Source organism: Microtus ochrogaster, unplaced genomic scaffold, assembly GCF_000317375.1.
Source record: "Microtus ochrogaster isolate Prairie Vole_2 unplaced genomic scaffold, MicOch1.0 UNK6, whole genome shotgun sequence".
NCBI lineage: Eukaryota > Metazoa > Chordata > Mammalia > Rodentia > Cricetidae > Microtus > Microtus ochrogaster.
In genome coordinates, this window is record NW_004949104.1 from 6,821,584 (window position 1) to 6,842,940 (window position 21,357).

Here is a 21,357-nt window from a genome sequence, read left to right on the forward strand (position 1 = left end):
ACACACACACACACACACACACACACACACACACACACACACACACACACACATCTGGTTCTCAAGTAAAGTGGCCTAACTAGAAAATATCTCGCAAAATACAAAGAATAATGATACTCTATTTTTCAAAAATTCTTTCTGCTTTCAGGCTATCTTCTGGATTACTTTAATTTCCTTCTCTTTCCTCATTGTGATTCTTTATAATATTGCAGAGTAACAGCCTGTCCCAGAGTGAATCTCAGCTTGTAGCTAACTTGCTACCTATCTGACCACTACCTTAGGCTTAGCTGTAGAAGTAATTATGTCACGTGTAGACCATCAAAAATAAATAGCCTGGAGTCATTTTGAGTGTCTTCATTTCATTTTTCTGAAAACCATAAAACTGGACAAATGGACTTTTGGAGTTGTTGAGGTCTGGGGTCATAGATGTCTTTATTATATCACTATCACAGCACCAATTTCTGAAATATTTTTCTTGGTGGGGAAGTCTGCAGACATGGAAAGTCAAAGGAATCCCTTAGGACTGAATGCAGAGTCCAGTAATGACTGTGAACAAAAGGTTTTGTCCCAGTTTAAAACTCTGTATGACTGTTTCAAGTCCAAAGCTAGCAGAAGTCGGGACTCACGCTTTATGATGTACTTAGCATTCTGCTATAATAAATAGTCCTTCAGATAAAGATAATAAATCTCTTCTTGCTTATATGACAGGTGTTGCGGATTATGATAGATTCTGCTATCCCCTTAAGAGGAAGCTCAAATAGCATGGGCTACAGAAAAGAGAGAAGATAAACTCCTTAGATGAGCACTTATTCCTTCATGATCCATACCTAAGGGAGGCCATCCCAGCTATAGTGCTCAACAGAATACTGGAGAGAAACTGGGAGCTGAGTGAAAGATGTATGTTTATAAATTCTAAACTTCCAGTACAGTGTAGCCCTTGAACGTCCTAGATTTGCTTGTAGTACCATTACCAGCATGCCCACACTATTCTTGGGACAACTGCTCTACAGACATGCACTGTTAGAGGTTGTGCCCATTGTAGAAAGACCTCAGAGCACCTGTGGCTATGATGAGGCTGGGGTTACCACTGGTTCCTTGTATCTGAGTCTGTTCTCTTGACTGTGGGGCATTAAAGTAACCCTTTGACAGTCATCTGTGGGCAACCTTAGAGAACTGACTAATTTGAATCCAAGATGCATTTCTAGAGTGATTCTGAATTAGTTGAGTTCATTTGCCAGCCCACACTTAAGCTCTATTGTTTTGTGTATTTATTTTCCCTTTGAGAGAATGTATCACAATGGCACAGTGTACCTGATTTGTCTTGGGTTCACCTCATCTTCCCAAGTGCTGGGCTTAAATACCTTCATCATCATGCCTTGCCCCAGTCCGTTTTATTTACTGGGAAGATATCCAAGTGTTTCCTGAAGCTCCAGATGGAAGGACTTTCATATTTCTTCACAAGGTGCATCTGAAACATCTCGGAAATAAACTCCAGTCCACTGAGTAGAAACTATAGACATGAGGATTTTAGCCAAACCTAAGAGTTTTCTCCGATCATTGGGACAGCCTGGGCAATCAGATTATTTAGAGCTTTGGCTACTATTAGATTATTTCCATGTTGACCCAAATGAGTATGAATCTTAAATCAATTTTTACTGAGATTTCATTGAGAGAATAGGGGGAAAACACTTTAAAAAATTCAAGGGAGACATCTCTAGAATATTTTCTCATTTCTTGCTTCTCTAAACACACTCTACTAGGCCTCCAATCTGACTCACTCTCTAACACCTGCTACATCTAGGCCTTTACTTCATAAGGATTCTCCAGATAGTGAAGAGGAAGGCTCTGATTGGCAGGTTAAATGTGTGTAGACACATTTCTCTGATTCCATATGCAATTTAAGATCACTTGGGAAAAGAGTTCCAATGAGGAACTGTCTAGATGAGATTGACCCGAGGGTAAGTCTCAGGGGTTGCCTTGATTATATTGATTTCTGTGGGGGATGGCAGTCCATTGTGGGTGGTAACATTTCTTGGGTACAGGTCTTGATCTGTGTAAATATAGAGAAGGGAGTGAGCAGAAACAGGCACACATATGTTTGATGCTCTCTGCTCTTGACAGCAGATGTGTGTGACTAGGTGTCTTAAATCCCAGGTACTTTCACTTACCCGTGATGAAGGATTTTAGCCTGGAGTTTTGAACTAAAATAAATCCTTTCTCCCTTAAGTTGCTTTTATAAGGATGTATTGTCACAGCAACCTAAATGAAGCTAGCATAACATGATGTAGTTATGACCCTGCCACTCTGTGAAGATAGAGGTTGATTTTCCTAAGGTTCACTTCTTGCTTTTCATCATCTGTAATCAGTATAGAAATGGTTGAAGATAGTGTAAGGACAGCAAGAATAGATTTAGTGGCTATGCTTCTTGCCCAAAGCTATTTTATGTGTTTGAAAATATACAAAAGGACAAAGGGTGTTAAGACAGAAGATTTGGTTTTTGAGTTTGCTTATATAGTTTCCTAAATGATCTCAGTGTCTTTAATTTATCCTCTGTTTGGAAGGATTCTTCATAAACAAGAATTTCTACCTTTGGCCTTCTGTTTAAAAGCTTTCATAAATTTCTTTATACTTGATTTATATTTCATAATATCTAAATTGTGAAATCTATGTATTTCATAATTTCTTTATTTTTATGATCCAAGTTTCTTCTTCTTCTTTTTTTTTTTTTTGGTTTTTTGAGACAGGGTTTTTCTGTGGCTTTGGAGCCTGTCCTGGAACTAGCTCTGTAGACCAGGCTGGTCTCGAACTCACTGTGATCCGCCTGTCTCTGCCTCCCGAGTGCTGGGATTAAAGGCGTGCGCCACCATCGCCCGGCTTGATCCAAGTTTCTTACCATAAGGTACAAGACTATTATAAGGTCTCTTCCTATTACTACTTCTACTTCCTCTTTACTCCCTTGATGTTGCAAATTTTGCTAAATACTTAACATTTTTATCAACTCATTGAGTAAGTTATACTATTTCTTAATTCTAGAATCTCATACATACTTCTCCCACTGTTTCATAGGTCCAAATCTTTATTTAGATAGCACTTTTGAATTATTGTCTTTAAATTGTTGCTGGCTGATCTCTATGTGAGTTTAACTAAAAGAGCACACCTCTCTTTCCCTCTTCTCACTGTCCTCTGGGGGCTACTAAATCTACAGTTTGCTTTCTTTTGAGTTTACCTGAAGTCTACAGTTTGCCTGTCCTTGAGATTTCCTTTTAAACTCTAATACAATTCCTTTGAGCTTTAAGAAAGAAATAAAGAAAAAAAGAAAGCTAGAAAGAGAATAAAAGAAAAAAGAGAAAAAGATGATAGATGATAGATAGATAGATGATAGATAGATAGATTTCACTGGTTGCAATAAAAAATATTACCCCCCCCCCATATCCAAAGTTTTGTTTGGTTGCTGAAGGTAAAGAATTCTATTTGGGGGACTGAAGAGATACCTCAGTGGTAATACTTGCTGCTCTTGTAAAGGTTTAGTTACTAGCATCCAATTTGTACACCATTCCAGGATATCCAGTGTCTCTTCTAGCCTCCAGTGATACCTCCTCACATGTGTTTATAGAAATATGAACATAAGTAAAAATAAAATAATTAAAAAAAGAATTACATATGTTATTCAACACCATATTCTTTTCAGGCATATTTCATGGTAAATCCCAAACTCTGTATGAATAATGAATACAAATGATTTACATTCATGTTTTTTAAACATGTATCTGGTTTACACAATAAAGAAGTAATGGTTTGAATTTGAGATCCTAATTCTGAAATTTATTTATACACACGTGAGAAAAATTACTTGCCATTTTCTGTATATGTCTCCTTCTTTCTAAATGTAAATTTTAGTGATGAAGGCTCTAGGTACACTCTAGTTGACTTTTTTGTAGCCAGTGAGTTGTGTAGGTGTTATCTTCAACAGTAGGGCCTGTTAGTTGGGGAGAGCAATAAATAATGACTCAATATCCTTGGTTGTTGGGAGTTGCCAATAAGATCCTTTTGACCAACAACTTGATTAGATGTAACCCATTCCTTTTACTGGAAGCTTCATTTGGTGATGAGAGATGACCTGTTGGCTCTCTGTCTCCCCTGTTACTTGGCAATTTCATTTAGATTGACTTAATACTTTTAGGAAGCTTAGGTTTTCATATGACCCCTCAAATGGCCCTTAGTTTTAACTGTCACTCCTTGTATTCTTCCCTTGTCCCCCTCTTTCCTCTATCTCTTCATTAGATCATTCTGTCCCAATACCCTTCACCGCTTCCCCCACCCATCCATAACTACCTATTTTATTTCCCCATCCTAGCAAGATACATCCCTCCCTGTTAGTCCTTTATTCAGTAGAATAATTATGTTAATCATTGAAGTATGGACTTGATTAGAGCCAGGAAAGAGAAAGTTGGCATTCATTTCATTGGGTGGGAGAAGTTATCATCTTTTAGGTATTCATATAAGTTCTGTAGTGGAATGGCCTTTGTTCTGTGTGATCCTTTCCCATTATGCTGTTATATATAGTGTCCTCCTCATCTTATGGTCAAAGTAGGACACATGCAGCATCAACTGGAAAGTCTCTGAGATCTCTTTTGGATCTATGGTCTTTGTCTCCGAGTTCATCCTCAGGCCCTTTGCAGACCCTGGGAGGTTCTGTGGTGGTCTACTCAAGTTTGATATCAGAAACCTTAAGGGTGATCTTTAGCTCTGCAGTTTTTAGACCAAACAGCTGAATTACTGTGCCCTACTTTTTGCCTTCTCTAAGGCTTTGCTTGTTCTCACAGGAAATGGAGAGCCTTCCTGAGATTGACTTAGGAAACACAGTACAAGTTCAACAAATTCATGTGGCTTCCAGTCTAACATTATGAAAATCTTAATTGCTTCCCCTCATGAGTGACATCATTGAAGACAGTAAATTTCCTAACCCTTTGTCACCTCTCGTAGCCAACTCCTCTCCTTTCTAATGTCTTCATCCTCTACCGAATGGAACCATTGGAGGAGGGATGACCAGAGAATTGATCTGACCCCAAAATAATTTCACCACAACATTTTTGCCAAGCACTGTCATTGGGAATTTTGAACTTGCAACTGAGATGTTAATATTCTGAAAACCAAGATTGAGTTCCTGTAATTAGGATAAAGTGAACTTTGTTTTATTTATTATCTTTATCATTGGGAATCAGAACTGGAGCAAACTGACCGATTTCTAAACCCTGTGCTATGTTACATTTATACCTTCAAAGTCAATCTTAGAATTCACTGAAGATGATTATTTTTCATATTGTCAACCTACCTGTGTTAGTCAAAAACATTTCTGAGCACTCAATATGGGCACTGGGGGTAAGAATGAAGAGAATAGCCCATGTCCGTACTTCTTAGATGTCAGAGCTCTACTGGTTCTGTAAACACAACTGTAATTACTATGTTTGTGTCTGAATTGTGCTGTTCAGGAACATGTATTTGGAGACTTGTTAATTGTCTGCTGGTGCTATTTGGGAGGGCTGCAGCATCTTATGAGGTGGTCCTTGGCTGACAGAGGTGGGCCACTGGAGGTGTTTTTTTGTTTCTGTTTTTGAGGGTGTTAGCCCAACCTCATTTCTGTCCTGGTCTCTGCTTCATGGCCTGCCAGTAGGTGAGGAATTCTGCTTCGTGCTTTCACTACCATGATTTTTACCTTGCCTTAAATGTTGGGGTGGCTCTACCCTTCAAAACTACAATTCAAAATAAGCCTCTTACCAGGCCAATCTGGGAAACAGAGTTCTTTCAAGGCCACTTTGAGCAATGGAGTTAGACCTGTCTCAAAAAGAAAAGTAAGGGCTGAAGACATAACTCAATAGAAAGATGCTCACCTAGTGTGGAGAAGTTCTTGGGTTCAACCCCCAGTACCAGAATAGGTAAGTTTTTACTATGTTAAAGGCAAAACTTTTCTTTTTATTTAAACAGAAAATGGGAGATGATATGGGATTTTCCTTTCTGATTACAATTAATGAATAAAGAAACTGCTTTGGGCCTGTTGATAGGGCAGAACTTAGATGGGGAAAAACTAAACAAAATGCTGGGAAAAAGAAGGCAGAATGGGAGAGACAAGCCATGGAGCCACCAGAGTCAGGCATGGCAAAACTTTACCAGTCAGCCACTGCCACGTGGTGATACACAAATCAATAGAAATTGGTTAAATTAGTATGTAAGAGTTAGCCAACAAAAAAGCTAGAGCTAATGGGCCAAACAGTGATTTAATTAATACAGTTTCTGTGTAACTGTTTTGAGTCTAAGCTAGCTAGGTGGCCGGAATGAACAAGCAGCCTCCTCCAACAGTAAGCAAATGATAAATGAAGTGGATAAGGAATCAGTACATAACCTCTCCCCCATTCCTTCTTTCAGGTATTTGGTTATAGAGAAGAGAAAGACGAACAACCACAATGATGTCTAAGCACACTGCCAGATTTGGATAACATTTAAAGTGAAACTATTATGCATTTTAAACATAAAAGTAGACTTTGATAAAACAATATTTCATATTCAGAGAGTCCTGAGGCTAAAATGAACAGACCATCTGATCTCTGTAATCATATAATATGATGGGTTTAGGAATGACTGCCATTCATGAGAGATGGAATTGTGAAGACAAATGAGAAAGCCAGTTACAGATCAATATGCAAAACAGTCAGTGCATCAATCAGAATCCCTCATAACTTAGTGCTTCACGCAAACCCCACACACACTAGAGATAAGCAGCGTGAATGAAAGATAAAGCCGTGTGTATTTACCTAATGCGCTGATCTAAAGACAAGGAGATTGAAGTCCAAGGTTATAGAAAGATGCTCAGCCTTAAGAACACACAATCCACCTAAAAGGAAATTATATTTATGTGTGAATATTTACATGCATTAGCCTGTGTGTGATTCTGCATTCAGAGGCCAGGCATTTTTTTTTTCTATTCAAAAAGAATGTCAAACAGTGATAACTTTGTTTCTGAAACATTAAGGCCACGTGATTTGCATTCATCCATTGTGAAATGAAAATAGAACTTGTCAGCTCTTCATGACTAGAACATAAATCTTTATGCCACCTTCATGGCAATGATATACAATGTCATGTCAAATTAATAACGTCTAGTGGTGGGCAGATGTAAACAGAAAACATGACAATGCGGAAGAGAAGCCCTTATGGACTTGCAGGTATAAAATATGGAAATTGGAATACAGGTTCTAAGCTTTACAGTTACATAGCCAATACTCCGTTTCGTATAGTATGAAATAAAATTTGGAGAGATGGTTTGTCACCAGGCATAGCCAAGAATGCTAATTTCTTAAGAGATGCAAAAGTTTCCTGAAGAGATCAGAAGAAACAGCTCTATTCAAACTTATTTTTAAGAATCCTGAAGCAACTAGTAAAGACATCTGAGTAAGAATGTGTTTCATTTTCCTAATAAATATTTGGGAGATGATAGAAGCTTATACAACTACTGAAATACTTGTGGGCCTATTATCTCTATCCCTGTACAGGAAAAGTACGACACTTCAATCTCAGAGCATCCTGTGTACTCTGTATAATACAGATCTCCTAAACCATCCCTGGCTTATGACAAAGGAAAATAAAATGTATATTCCCTAGCATAAAGTACTGTTGCAATCCAGTTCCCAATGTATGTGAATAAAGACAGAACATACCGTTGTTGAATTTCTCCAGCTGAAGGACACTTGCTGGCATGGAGGAAATGGACTTGAACAGATTAAAATAGACCAATAAGGTCAGCCTTATTTCATGCTCACATTTATCTCCCATTCTGCATGGGAAGGAAATGTGGATAAACTGTCTTAATGGGGGAAATGGCAACCGGTGTTTCTGTTCAGGTCACAGACACCTGAGGCTCACACAATCACTTTGCTTCTTGAGGAGCTATCTCCTGCCACTCACCTGGAGTCCTGCTTGCTGTTCTTGCTGCAGACATGACTGCAATCCTCATATACAGTTGAGTCTTCAAAACCAGAGGATAAGGATAGATATGCAAATAAGGCTGGGCTTGCTGTTTCTTCTTAGTCACTATGCATGTGAGAATGGCATTTATTGTAAATTAAAATTATGTTATTAGACTTTTCTGTTACTCAAACACTCTATTAAGGGAAATAAAATGTTAGTTACTGCTGCTGCCTTGAAAGCTCTTGAATGACCTTGCTTTTCAGTTCGCTCTCATTATTTCCATCTTATGCTTCTTTGGGCTTGAACGACCTATTTTTCAACTTGATCTTGAGAGCTGAGTTTCCTGCTATCTGAATTCAATGCAGTACTGCTAAGACTCATTTTCCTTTCTTAGCCTTGGTTAAGTAGCATGGGTTAGGATCACACAGTTTTACTAAATCTGAACCCTGTGGTCTTTCTCGTATTTTATGGCATTGTTAAAGGTTATATTCATGGCCTCTGATAAGTTGGACTTTAAAGAACTTTTATGGTCACATCAAGGCCGGACATTTATTGTGTTCTTGCCTCTTTCAGTTTTCTATGGAAAAATTTAGAAACCAATTCATGAAAAACAAATCCATTATATTGTACTGACTATTGGAAAAAAGGAAATGAAAAAATATATTTAAATTTATATATCTCTGCTGAAAAAATATTGTGTGCACTATGATGCTGTTGGGAAGCTCAGCAGACATGAGCTCTTAGTGAGCCATTTCCTGCAGGGTGGTTATCTATCTCTGTTTTCCTTTTGTATCTCCGAGTCTCTGTTTTTCTTAGTCTCTTTCATACAAAGTATAGTGTCAAAAGCCATTAATGAAAAAAATTTGGAATCAAAAGTTATGCTCTTCTTGAATGTAGTCATTGTGGAAACTATATTTAGAGTGGGTCTTAAACACAGGCGCTGTGTTTTATATTGAGCACTGTAATATAAAACCCAGTTTAGTGTATATTTATGGGAGTGTATATTTGGGCCTGTTGTGATGAGTTCGATTATTTATTCTATTTTAAAAATTTATCGAACGCCCCTGAAAATTGATCAGTGAATAGGACGGAGTTCCTTCTGTGATTTGCATTCTGGTAAAAAGCATGATTTCTGTCTGTATTAGGGAGTGTTGACGCACTCTCATACAAGGTAAATACTTTTTATAGCTTTATGCTATCATACCCATTTGAAGCTACTTAGAAACTGGTGAAGAATATTAGGAAAAAGTTCTTTTGTAATGTTATTTTTGAAGCTTGTTATTTTAAGCTGAAAAGATATAATTAACAATCTAAGGCAACTTAATGTATATTTTCATTCTGTATAGTAGGTCAAATATAGCCCAGCAAGATGGCTCAGAAGATAAAGGTATTTGTTGCTAAGCTTGGTGATGATTTTGATCTCTGAGACCCACATAGTGGAGGGACAGAACCAACTCCTGCCCAAGTTGTCCTATGACTTCCACATATGTGACATGATCCCCCTTCAATAAGTAAATAAATGAAATCAAATATATAAGATGAATCACAAGTTTTGAAATTGCACTCAATCCATTCATTTTGATCTACTAGAGTTCTATGGAAGAGCAGAAGGGATCTATATACACATGTTTAATTAATTCAAATCAATTCATCTGTGTGGAGGCTGACAAATCCTTGCTGGTTTATAACCTAAGATAGGCTGTGTCTTAAAGAAGCAGTTAAAAACTGATCTTTCTGTTGGAAGGTTATGAGGCAAGAGATTTCTGTATTACCAAGGGTGAGGCTAGAATTTTATTCTGTTTAAGAATCAGTTGATTGGGTGGCATTCACAGATATTTACAAAGTCAATCTACTCTCTCTAGTGACATAAATGTTAACCACAAGCAAAACAGAGAAACACTCAGAATAATTTTTTTGTCAACTACCTGAGAACCCTGAGATCCCATCATTCTGACAAATGAAGTTAATTTTTACCAGGGCTACAAACCTGTTCTTTAAGAGTATATTTAAGTTTTGTAAGGATTAAACATTAGAAAAACATTGAGAACCAATTTAAAAGGTTTATAGAATTCTATATTAGTAAATACATTCTTCCTTATACATTCATCTATCATTCTTTTTCTCATAAAAGTTATTAAATGTTCAGCAAGTCCGGTTTTATCCCATGCTTTTTCAGACTCAGGCCAGCTGGCCTTGGTGAATTCCCGAAAGAACATCCCCATTGTCTCAGAATGTGGGTGTACCCCTCGCGGTCCTGAGTTCCTTGCTCGTGCTCCCCCTCCTTCTGCTCCTGATTTGGACCTTGAGATTTCTGTCCGGTGCTCCAATTTGGGTCTCTGTCTCTGTCTCCTTTCATCGCCTGATGAAGGTTAATATTCAGGGGGATGCCTATATGTTTGTCTTTGGATTCACCTTCTTATTTAGCTTCTCTAGGATTGCAAATTATAAGCTCACTGTCCTTTAATTATGGCTAGAAACCAAAGTCTGAAAAAGCAGGGGATAAAACTGGACTTGCTGAACATAGCGGACAATGAGGACTACAGAGAACTCAGGAACAATGGCAATGGGTTTTTGATCCTACTGCACGTGCTGGCTTTGGGGGGGCCTGGGCGGTTTGGATGCTCAACTTACTAAACCTGGATGGAGGTGGGGGTTCCTTGGACTTCCCACAGGTCAGGGAACCCTGATGGCTCTTCAAGCTGTTGAGCGAGAGGGACTTAATCGGGGGAGGGGGAGGGAAATGGGAGGCGGTGGCGGGGAGGAGGCAGAAATCCTCAATAAATAAATAAATTTTAAAAAAAGTTATTAAATGGCCACAGTATTTGTTTACTGTATGATTATGGATTGTAATTATTGTTAATGGATTTATTGTGAGGCACTCTGGCAAATCAGTGTTTATATTAGAATAAGAAAAACTGAAACATAGGGAATCAGACAATATCATCACACCTTTTCCTAAGAGGGACATGAGATGGTGAAGTAGAAATGTTATATGTATACTTCATGAAACTGATGGCTGTGGTCAATTTTTATATTGTCATTTATTTATACTTTAGTCTTCCATTATTTCTGAATTCATGTTCCCAGTTTCCTGTGGTCAAGTATGGTCCAAAAATACTGAATAGAAATTCCAGAAGACAATTTGGGAAGAAATTTTTTGTAACGTTTTGTGAAGAAAGAACTTTCTGCTTTGTATTCAAATTTGGGATTAATTTGTTGACCATCTTTAGTAATCATTTTGAAAAATATTGTTAGGATTTTTGGTGCATGCAGAGTTAAAATGATAAGGGATTATTATAAGTAATTATATTAACATTGTTTATTAAGAATGTTGTTATCGAAAAACCAAAAAAAAAGAATGTTGTTATAATTATAAAATTTTCTTCCTTAAACATCCAAAGGGAGAAAATATTTTGACTTTTTTTAAAGATTTCATCTTTAATTCAAATATTACATCATTTGTCCCCCTTCTTCCAGTCTTCACATGTCCTCCCTGCTCTGTGCTTCCTCTCAAATTCATGGCTCATTTTCCAATTGCTATTGTACATATGCATATATGCTGTGGTAGTTTGAATACAATTAGCTCCCATAATATCATAGGGAGTGGCACTATTAGGAGGTGTGGCTATGTTGGAAAGGATATTGCCTTGTTGGAGGAAGTGAGCAGGCTTTTAGGTTTCATATGCTCAGAATACTGCTCAGTGTTTTAATCGACTCCCTGTTGCCTTCTGGTTGAGATGTAGCACTTTAAGCTCCTGCATGCCACTGTGCTCCCTGTCATGATATAATGGGCTGAACCTCTGCAACTGTAAGCAAGCTCCTCCAATTAAATATTTTCTTTATAAGAGTTGCTGTGGTCATGGTGTCTCTTCACAGCGGTAGTAACCATAATTAAGACATATGCAAATAAATGTCAAAATGCCATCCTCTGAGGACTTTCAGTGTTGGTTTTATGTGTATGACTTCAGGATTGACTGCTTGGTATTGGATCAGTTAGGAACTCATCTCCAGGGAATAATAACTCTCCCTCTCTCAGCAGTCATTATTTTTAACTCTTTGTCTGGGGTTGGGATCCTTAAGGTGTCTTCCACTCATGTTGGCATAACAGCTGGTGTTGCCACTGTTCAGTCCTTTTTGAGGCAGTCATTGTGTTGAGATTTCATGCGTGCAACTTTTCTGTCATATGTAGAAGGTGTGATATTTCAGTAGGCATCCTTATACCCTGGCTCTTACGTTTTTCCATTGCCTCTTTCCTAGTGCTACTTTAGACTAGGCGGTTATTTTCTGCAATTTGACTAGTTGTGGCTTTCTGTAATAGTCTCCATCTGATGCAGAGTTTTAATGATAAGAAGTGAGAGCTATACTTTTCTATAGGCTTAGGATGTATTTAGAAATTGTAGTTTAGGAAAGTGGTAGTAATAAGTTTTCCCCTAAGATTCATGACCTCACTTGCCCAGAGTAGTTGACTAGGGTTTTAGTATCAGGCACTATTTTCTTCGTGTTAACTGAGTTAAATTGTTAGAACACAAAGAAATTATGAGTTTTCTAAGGCTAGTTTTCAGTGTTCTCTGATGTCTCTATTTTCAACCACATGCATACTGAAAACATGTAACCATTCCTTCTCCTGTTATTCATCACTCATTTAAGGGACTAGACTGTTTATTCTAGTCAGCCAATCTATAGTAGTATTAATATCGTTATAGATATTATTTGCATATTTAAATAATAGGGTATGGTATGTTGGTAGATACAATTATAACCTGTGGAACCTTTGAATTGCCAAAGTTAGAGCTTATTGAAAGACAAGCTCTATAGGCTATTTTGATCTTCAACTGAATTTCTGTTGCCCTATTTATAAAGAATTATATGATAATTGTGTTAATCATTACTTCACAGTTGTGATGTTCCATTCTGTATTAGTAATGCTTCATTAATGCTAGTTGGGCCGTGAATGATGAATGGCCAAAGCAAAATTCATCACTGAAATCTAAAGGTGGGTGTGCTTTCTCTTGAGTGGTAAGAATAGCTGTCAGTATGAGGTAGATGTGCATACAGGGCATCTTTCTCTGCTAAAGCAAAAATGTCATTCTTGAGAATTTGTAAGGGATCCTCTTATCAGTGTTGCTTGTTTCTTTAATGATAGCCATAGTGATTGCAGTGAGAAAGACTCACAAAGCAGTTTTATTTGTTTTTCTCTGATGGCTGCAGGTATTGAGCGTTTCAAATATTTATTTCTCATTTAAATTTCTTCTGAAAGCTATTTACTCAGTTCATTCACCAATTTATTTGATGGTGTGGTGGTGTAATTGGCTTCCATTGGCTCATAGGGAATGACACTACTAGGAAATGTGGCTTTGCTGGACTAGGTATGGCCTTTTTGGAGGAAGTACGTCACTGTAGGGGTGGATTTTGAGGTCTCATATATATGCTAAAGCCGCACCCAGTATCTCAGACAACTTCCTGGAAGTGCATTGTAAGCTACTTCCAAAACTCTAGAAGTGACAGAGATATCTTGCTGCCTGGACAGTCACCCAAAATTCTACTGTAACTTTGGGCCAACCATCTTCAGCCTACTGGCCCATAGTATCTGGCAGACTTTTCCATAAAGCAGAAAATTTCAAAGACAGTTCCGCCTATATTGGCAGTTTGTCACTTTTTTTTCTTTTTTCTGCAGAGTGTTTTGCAGACTCTTTCATGAAGCAGGAACCCCAAAGGATTGTTTCACCTTTAGGGAAGTTCAGCAGTCATTTCTCTGTGGATCCTGCATGTCCAGATCATACAGCATCACATCAAGTAGTCCAGGCAAGAGCAGTTTCTTACCCCAATGGTTAACCAATGCCATAAGGAGCTTCTTCGGTGTCCAATATCCTCTTGAAGTAATTGGTGCTGCCAGGAGCAGATGTGTCTCATTGTCATGAAAAGTTCTAAGTTCTTAAATGCCATATTCTGTAGTCTTTGAAAGATCTGAAGAATATCTATCTATCTGAAATATATCTCTGTATATCTAGAAAACCTAACTAACGTGACTACAAGCCTATTATAGATGATTATCTATTAACTTACATTTTTAATTATACATTAATTTTTAAATAAACTGCACAATCACAATAGCTTAATCAAGAGCAGAAATATACATACAACAAGACTGACCTAAAATTTCTATCAATAAATCAAGATCCATACTAATACAAATCTCTATAGCATATCCCCCTTTAAATATAAACAAACATTTTTTATTTATTTATTTATTTATTTTTTTGTTTTTTCGAGACAGGGTTTCTCTGTGGCTTTGGAGCCTGTCCTGGAACTAGCTCTGTAGACCAGGCTGGTCTCGAACTCACAGAGATCCACCTGCCTCTGCCTCCCGAGAGCTAGGATTAAAGGCGTGCGCCACCACCGCCCGGCTATAAACAAACATTTATAAACAATCATTTAGGAAATTTGGGTGTAGTTCTCTCCAAACTGCTTCCTGCTTTCTGTTGGGCAAAGTAATTTGGGGGGTGGGGGCTGTTCTCGGCAACCTTTCACGAGGTCTTGTAAGTTTATACAACAGAAAAGTCCTGGAAGAAAGCATTATGGTGGCAGTCTGTCTATGTGATTAGTCTATCTATGTTTGCTAATTGGTACTTATTGAAGTTAGACTCTTATGCTCCCAAAGAGAGGAGAGAAGATACTTTCTTACCTGGTCATCATATGATATATAATGAATTCTAATTGGTCTTAATAATAAAAACTCAGAGGCAGCTATCTGGAGATAAAAGCTGAGGAATCAGAGAAGCAGAGTGGCCAGTCACTAGAGTTCTTAATTCTACCAATGCTCAGACCAAAGGAGTGATATTCTCCTCAGACTGCCTCCTCAGACTGTCTCCTCAGCCTGCACTGCTCCTCAGACTGTATCAAGCTTCTGTTTCCTCCCACCTTATATTCCTCTATCCCCCTCCCCCCAGTCATATTGCTCCTGTATCCACCTCCCTAGCACTGGAATTAAAGGCATGGGATCCCAAGTGCTAGGATCACCTTTGTGTGAGCTCTGTTTCTCTTTTCGACTGGCTTAATTTTAGGTAACCCGTGGTGGCCTTGGACAAACAGAGATTTATCTTTCCCCTGAGTCCTGGGATTAAAAGTGTATGCCACTGCTGCCTGGTCTCTAGTGGCTTTACTTTGCACTCTGATCTTCAGGCAGGCTTTATTTGTTAAAACCACAAACAAAATATCACTACAGTATATTCCAGTGGGATAGCTCCCAGGTCCTTGAGAAATATATTTTTGTGTATAGAAGGTTTACATATCAAGGGGGTAGAGAAACAATTTTACATGGCAAGGTTTCTAAAAAGGTGTTGTCATAAAAAGGGAAGCAATGTAATGGTTATCCATCTTCCTAATGCTGTGGCACTTTAATATAGTTCTGCATGTTGTGCCTCCCCAATCATAAAATTATTTTTCTTGTTACTTTGTAACATAATTTTCATAATTATAATTTTCCATAATTTTAATGTAAATATCTGTGTTTTCTGATGGTCTTAAGTGACCCGTGTGAAAGGGTCATTCGAACCCCAAGAGGTGGTGACCTACAGATTGAGAACCAGTGATCTAGAATCAAGGAGAAAGCTCTGTAATATTTTTTCAAGGTGAAGGGAATGGTAGTCAACTTAGTTCCATGGGTGTTACAGTCACTTTATGATAGATATCTGCTCCTTCATAAGGTCAACTCTAGTCTTCATGCTTTCGTACTAATCCAGGAATGTTTTTATTTCTGTGCCTATGCTTGTACAGTCTTCTTCTACTTAGAATAATCTTTACTTCCTTTCTTGTGACTAAATTAGATTCATTGTATAAAATCAAACCGTTATTACATCTGTCTATATTTACTAGGTATGGAATAGTAATAAACAGTCCGGAATCTCTCCTGTTTAACTTGATTTTCATCTTTTTATAATCTAGAATCTTCTAGGAGACAAACCTCTGTGCTTCTGAGGATGTTTCTAGATTGGGTTAGTCAAAGTAGGACTACGCATGCTAAATGAATGCCACCACTCCATGGCCTAGAGTTCCAGACTGAATACAAAAGAGAGAGAGAGAGAACTTACTGAATCCCAGTGTTCATCTATGTCTGCTTCCTGACTGTGAATGCAATGTGGTCACTTTCTGGATGCTTTGCTTTCTCCAGGCAATAACTAACTCAAGTCAGGCACTAAAATTAACCCTGCCTTCCTTAAGTTACTTTCATTAGCCATTCTGTCACAGTAACAAGGGACGTAGTTAATATATTTCCAGTCAGACTGCATGCAAATCCGAGGGATATGTCAGCATTCCCTGTCAATCCTAGGTCTTCACAGTCTTCTACCCCTTTACCTATTTGTATTTCACAGGGCAGAGTAAACCACAGTGAGTTATGTTCACCTCAAATGAAGCAGAGCATGCAATCCTGTCATGCTCTTGAAAGAAAGAAAACCATAATACGAAGTAAACAGTATTAAAGACTATTAGAAAAATTTGAGCGATCGAGCTGCTGAGAATAAGGGACTGTGCAGTGATTAGTTCTGGTTGAGATATCTATGTATCCCACTACAAGATACCGGGAACATTATGGAAGAGGATTTGGAAAGAATATCAGAGCTGGAGGATAGTGAGGGGATTATCATACAAAGAGTTCTGGACACAGTATGAATGTTCCAATTAGGAATTCATTACAATTCAGATTATATGTACAAAACTGGGTTTATAAACATTTCATCATGGACTAGAGAGGACCTTATGAGGCTCTGAGGGATGATTGACAGTGTTTGCTAGGGGAAGGGAAGTCACCCATTCTCTGGTGTAACTTCTGATAAGTTGCCCAAGCTCTAAAACAATCTCTTGTCTATGCTCATGCAAGCAACCATAATCAAACTCAGTGGACATACAGACATGCATCCACACGCATGCACCTATGACGAGGGATTTGTTGAGAAGAAGGGAAGAAGCATTCCAATAGTAGGAAGAGGGCAGTGTCAGAGAGTATTTGAGATGGAAAATGACTAATGCTCATTATATTTTTGTGTAAAACTCTTAGAGAACCTTTTATGTTTATTTTTTGAGAATTTCATTCCTGAGTTTTTGCAATCATCCCATACCATATATTTCTCCATCTAGCTCATCCTCTTCTGTCCCCCACTCCTCAATTTATTACCTCTCCTACTTAATTATTGTTGTTACATATATGCAATGTATATTGCATATGTTAAATATATGTATCCCCACTTAATCTGTTAGTTCTGCTCATATTTAAGAATGATCATTGGGATTTGCTAACCTATGGGGGTGGAGCTTGTCCCTGGAGAAAACTGATTCTCCCTCTTTTAGTATCCATTAATTGCATGGTAATTCTTCATATGGGGGTAGGGAGTTGTGAGAGTTCCCCTTTTCATGTTGGGTGTCTGTAGCACAATTAATAAAAACTCAGAGACAGATATTGGGGTTCAGCCTGAAGGTCAGAAAAGCAAAACAGCCAGGCACTGGTTCTTACCTCTACTTCAATCTGAAATGGCAACCGTGCCCCCGGAAATCTCAGAATGAGACTATGTCTGAGACCTGTCTCTTCCCATCTTATATTTCTCTATAGGGCTGGGATTAAACATGTGCACCACTGCCATCCAGTTTCTATGGCAAACTAGTGTGTCTACTGGGATCAAAGCTGTGTGTCACCACTGCTTGGTCTGTAAGGCTGATCAATGGGGTTGTTACTCTCTGATCTTCAGGCAAGATTTATTTATTAAAAATACAAATGACCACTACAGATGTCAACTGGTATTGCTATTGTACAGGTCTTGCTTAGTGACCATACTGTTAAGATTTTATGGGTATAACTCCCTGTCATATAGAAGACACTGTCTTGTAGCAGATATACTGGTCCTCTTAACGGTTTTCCTGGCCCCTCTTCTGTGACGTTTCCTGAGCTTCAGGTGTGGCAGTTATGTTGCAGGTGTATCGATCGGTAGTGAGACCCTCAGAGACAGGTGGTACCTGCATTTTGACCAGCTGTAAATTTCTGTAATGTTCTCAACCTGCTGTTAAAAAGAAGCTTCCTTGATGAAGAGTGAGAGCTACACTTAGCTGTGACTATAAGATAGGTGTTTAAAATATAAGTTGGGTATTTATACTGGCTTAGGGATGTAATAGGTAGTAATAAGTTCACCTCTAGGGTTAATGATCTTACCAGCTACAGATGGTTAACTGAATTTATAAACTCAGGCTTGAATTCTCTCCTATTGAGTGGGCCTTAAGTCCAGTTAGGTACCTGCTGATTACCTCTTAAATATAAGTACCAGTATTGAACCATATTGTAATTTCTAGACATCATGGCTGCTAATTCTTTTAAATTAAAAAAATCCTGAAAAAAAATAAATACCCTGAGTGATCACCATGCACTTACCTTCCAAGAATAGTCCTTTTTCTGCAATGCTATTGCTTCTTCTTATGTACCATAATTGTCATGTTAGTCACCAAACAATAAAGTATTCTTATATCAATTATAAATGTAGATAAATTATTACAGCACCGAATTGCCTTTCTGCTTCCAAGTCATCATTGTCATTTTCATACTCTTTGTATTTCTGCATAATGATACCTTTGCCAGGCTCATGGAGGGTCTGCCTTTTGATTCTATGCTAAGTATCTGTTTTTATAGACTGTTCTCAAGGCTTAACAGTTAAAAATTAAGAGTATTATCCAATTTTGTTACAATGTTTACTTGTCTGTTCTACTCACTAGATTTCAAATTTTTTCAAACTTTGTGTTACAGACTAGATTTTAGTTTTTGTTGTTGGTTTGGTTGGTTTTTCTTTTCTGAGAAAGGGTTTCTCTGTAGCTTTGGAGTCTGTCCTGGAATGTGCTCTGTAGACCAGGCTGTCCTGGAATTCACAGAGACCCACCTGCTTCTGCCTCCCAGAATGCTGGGATTAAAGTTGTGTACCACCACCACCTGGCCAGATTTCAGTTTTTAGCTCATTACAGTCCTTGAATATAAAAGTCATCCAGTACATGATAGTAAGCTAAGTTAGAATGAATATTTACCTAGCCTATCTTTTCTTTGTTAAACAAACAGGTTTGTTTAGAGTGTGAGACTATATGGGTGCTAATGTGTTTGTCATTGATAAGCACTTTCAACATTTGGCATTTTAGGAAGAGATTGTGGTATCATACTTTTGTCAATTTTTATAAGTAGGTGGGACAGCTATCTCCCAGGGATAGTTTCACTGTGGTTTGCAGTCACAAAATGGACTGTTATGGACCCTTGAGGTTTCTTCCAAACCTGTACAGAAGTATAGGACAATTCTGCAACAGTGGAATCATTTTGATTTCTTTTAAAGCAATTGGAAGTGTAGAAACAAAAATGGATTCATTATAATCTGTTCTGAATTGCTGTTGAGGTGAAGAACAAAACCCAGAAAATAACATTAAACCATATTGGGATTGCTTACAAGGATTGCAGAGCTCTAAAGCCCTTATGGTTTTATTGAAGAAAGCAGTGCGATCTCACACACAAAAGCGAAAACTTTAGAGAAAGCGGAGGATTTGAGGCTTTACCTGAAGTAGTCATGGAAATAAATGTCCCTTCTTTCAGTCCATTTGAACTGAGAAAAAGTGAAATATGTTTTAATGCTTTTCAAATCTTCACAGCATTTCAGCAAGGAAATTCCCCCATTCTATCTTTGTTACTGCGGCCTTCACAAAGGGGAACAGTTTGTCTTGAATGTGGCTTAATGTGAAACAAGTCTCTTGTTTGGGATGGAGACAACAATACTTAGGAACTTGTTGTTATTATTTGAAAATGATGTCATAAAAACACATGACAACAATAGCCCGCCCTCAAAATCCAAGGGTCTGTCTCTTATACAATGGCTCTGAGCAGAGGCTGTGTTGTGGAATCAAATGTGTATGGCAATGAACGATCAAACCAGCAACATCAGAAGATAACTCTAGGATGAAGATCAGTAGCCAAAGATTGATTGGGAAGTTTTGAATGGGTGTATGCTGGTTTCTGGGGTAGCTAAGACAGGTCTCAGTTGTGGGACTTCCTCCACACACCACAGCTCCAGGATGACTATCCTCGTGAAGCGAGAAGAAAATCTGGTTCAGCACGACTAAGCTGGTGTTGGTTTAGCTTTGATACACTTAAGTACACCACAATTTTGGAAAGAAGTTTCCTCATTATAGTCATAACAAAAAAAGCTTAAGGCATGACTGCATCGGAACTCCCTGGCAAAGTATGCCTTTTGCACAGTGCCTGCTAATTCTTCCACAAGAATGGAGTCTGTTGACTGAGAAACAATGCTCAGGAAGGTCTATGGAAGAAGAGTCAGGAATAAGCATAATAGTAAACAATTTTGCAAAGTGCATGAGACTTTCTTTCTTAAGAATGGGTTCTCATGACTGAGAAACATCTATAAAAAGTCTGGTATAAACAGAATAGCCCAGGGTATTTGGGGGCAGGCCTATCCCTATAGGTAGCAAAGATCACCAGGTTATTAACTATATTCAATCCCAGCTTACTGGGTAGAAACAGGTATAAAAACCTTCTGCAGAAGAGAAAAAGTCTGTGAGTTTAACAGCTCTGGTTTTCCTAATCTGTGAGCATGAAGACCTTGTGTCCTCTATGCTCAGTGATGAAAAAGAAAGAGTTAGGATATAGCTTGAGAATGGTAGCGAATTCTACCTAAATTTCTTCTGAAGGCTTTCTATTGTTTATCCTCTTTATAATGTCTTTATTGCGGTCTGTCAAAAATATCCTTTGTAGACCGCTTACAAGAATTCTTCTAGAGTATGATTTGCATTTTAATTTTTATTATGTATTTTACTTTTGAGATTATAGTATAATTACATCATCCCTCCAAGCCCTTCCATATGTTATGTCCAGATCCACAAGGTCTCCTAAAAAGCAAGAAGGAGACGGAGTCCCATATGTAAAACCGAAGAGCCTTTATTCTACACAAGTTTGCAAACTCAGACTCCCCATGTGTCCAACGTATTAGGATGATCAGAGAGCCCTGAGCTCAGTTAGGGTTGGGTTTTATAGTAGCAAAGGTTTGGGAATGAGGGATTTCTAAGGTTCAGGACCCTTGATTGGCTGACATTTGTCAAGGGGTGTCCTGGTTAAAAGCGATGGGTGTGTACTGGCAGGTGAACCTATCTACAATAGTTAAAATGCTAAAAATTTTCTTTGACTGATCTGTTCCTGAGTGGTGCCTGGGTGGTCTCAGCTTGTGGTCTTTCTTGGAACCAGGCACTGCCCTCGAAAAAAACTACTGAGTCTCAGGCTTCCTTTATCATGGCTGGGTCCTACACAGATACCTTTCTTTGCTCTCCTTCAAATTCATGGCCTCTCTTTTTTTCTATTTATTTATTTATTTATTTATTTAT